Source organism: Solanum tuberosum, unplaced genomic scaffold (assembly GCF_000226075.1).
Source record: "Solanum tuberosum cultivar DM 1-3 516 R44 unplaced genomic scaffold, SolTub_3.0 scf00128, whole genome shotgun sequence".
Taxonomy (NCBI): Eukaryota; Viridiplantae; Streptophyta; class Magnoliopsida; order Solanales; family Solanaceae; genus Solanum; species Solanum tuberosum.
In genome coordinates, this window is record NW_006239053.1 from 1,128,834 (window position 1) to 1,131,614 (window position 2,781).

The window sequence follows — 2,781 nt, forward strand, 5'->3', positions numbered from 1 at the left end:
TTAAGTTTTAAATTTTCGTTATGCAATTTAAGAATTTTTTATGATATGAATATCTAAGACAATGTTAACTACTTGGTGATCTTATGGATATTTAATTAATTTCTAATATTTGAAATGAAGTTTTAAGCAATGTTTGTTGTTGGTGCCTAGTTTTTTTTTACATAATTGATATGATTAAGGGGATCTATAAGGAGATGAAATTCTTTATAACAAATTTGATCAGAAGGAATTATTTTGTGGGAGAATTAAGTAGTGGGTTAGCTCCCTCTCTTCTTCTCCTTATTATTAGTACTAATTATATATACTATTTAATGTGCGTTGGTTCTTATTCTTTCATGTATATATATTACGAGTTTATAAAGTTGCAAGTTAAACATATTTTTTTTTGTTGATAATTAGTAGTAAAAATAAAAAACTTAAAACATGATGACATTGTTGAACCCACCCAACCATCTTCCATGCCAAGTCGTCCATATATAGAACCCGGGCTAACCCATCAGTGGCCTCCTAAACTTGGCACCAACTTTCACTTGGACACTTTAACTAGACTTTGTTCATTTTAAGCACCTTATGTCAAACCTCATTGTGTCATTTTGACACTTTTTATATTTTCAAAACCGCATTTTAAGTGCGTACATCCAGACGCCTCTTATGTGAAAAAAATAAACGAATTGGTATGTGACACGTGAAAATTTTATTTTATTTTTAAAAATCTCAATTTACTTTCTTTTTTTCTTTCTTCCAGATCTCAAACCCCATGCCCCCACCTCTTTTCTTCTTCTTCTTGCGCCTCCTTCCCCTTCATCTGTTCTTCTCCATCAAAAAGGCAAGAACATAGGTTAGTTTACAAAGTAAAATACGTTTTGGAGAATAAGGGAAATCATACCAAATCGAAAAGTTTTTATATGACATTTAAAAGAAGATGATTTCTTGTGCTACTACGATTGGGATTTACAATGAAGGATATGTAAAATAAATTTCTTTTTTTTTCATTGGAGGTTGTTCTTATTTCTTTTTTATTCCTTGAAATCAATTTAATTTTCAATGGAGAAGGTAAGAATGTAAATCAGTTTTTCCATTTGAAAGAAGTTGATTTCTTTTTTTGTTCCCTAAATCAGTTTTTCCATTTGAAAGAAGTTGATTTCTTTTTTGTTCCCTTGAAATCGATTTTTTTAAAAATATGAATCAAGATGCAAATTCGATTTTCAAAGAAGATGGAAGAATCAAAGAGTGTAATCCAGTAAAATATTGTAGAATTTTAAAAAAAAGTTGTGTGGTGATGGAGGATGGTAGAAGGTGGGGAAGATGGAAGAGAGAAAGCAAGGAAGAAGAAGGAGAAGAAAATATTTACAAAAAAATTCAGAATATTTACAAAAAAAAGTCTCTGACGCGCTCAAAATTCGTGTAGCACACGTATTGTGCTTAGTCAACAAAAAGTGTCAAAATGAAACAGCGAGACCCTACATGAGGTGTCTAAAATAAACATCGCCCACTTGAGGTACCTAAGTGAAACTTCGTGCCAAGTTTAGGGGGTCACCGATGGGTTAGGCCTATAGAACCCACCCAACCATCTTCCCTGGTCATCACGTGCGACCCCTCCAAACCCCGCCAACAATTAGGCATGAAGCTGCCATCAGTGTTAATCTTGATACATCCTTCGGGCGGAAAAACCCAACTAATGAAAATAAGTTCTGTATCGATCACTCAATTTTCTGTTGATTGAAATGAATGATATTCAACTCTTGGAATTGGAAAAAAATATGAATTTTGACAATAAACCGGATGAACGTATGTTGACATTGTTTTTGTAGTATCTAAAATTGCACTTAATAACACTAAGACCAAAAGTATAAAAAAAAAAACGTGAGAAAAGTGAGAACTAATGATAAAACTAAGAGCACATATATATAAATCTCAATTTGTAATAGGATTCAATTAATTAGCCTTTTCAAAAAAAGGAAACTAATAAAAAAACTTATTAATCCTACGTCATGCCGGATTCAATTTAATTAGCCAGGTATGGAAAGTTAGAAAAAGGAAGGTTTATATTAAGTACACCATTATATGCGAGTACATTTTCATCTATCTAAAACAATCTTCCACACCTCAAAATACATGTGGTGGCTAGATATACGCTTTCTGAGTAGGGATGGCATGAGGTGGTACGGGGTGGGGGTGAGGCGGGTTGAGCTTAATCCGCAAAAATTTTAATCCGCCCCTTATAATAATTTTTTTCATTTTCAATCCGATCCACCCCGCCCCGCATAACTTTTTAAATATTTTCTTTTTCTAGTTAAGTTTGATACTAAAAATAAAATTCATAAAAATAAATTCTTTCTTTCATTAAGTTGTACTAATTTAATAGGATAGTGACTTAAAAATTATTTTTTAGAGGTCAATTGGAAAACATGTAAGAAATTGTATTATTTTTTATTAAATCATTTTCATTTACTATCTTGAATATTTTAGTAGATTTATAGAAGTTATCTTAATAAATAATGTTCTGTCACTCTTATAACATGTAAAAACTTAAAATTAAATTTGAATCCACATAAAATCACATATCCCCGCAACCTGTCCCGCCCCGCCCCGCATTAATTTTAAAAAAGCCCACTTCAACCCACCCTGCATCCCACCCACCCCGCACAACCTTAAACCCGCCCCCCCCGCATCCGCCCCGCCCCATTGTCATCTAATGCTTGCAACTTTTGGTTTGGGGTTATAGTGATGCAGAAGGGATAACGACTCGCTTACCTAACAACAATAATATATTCATTTCAC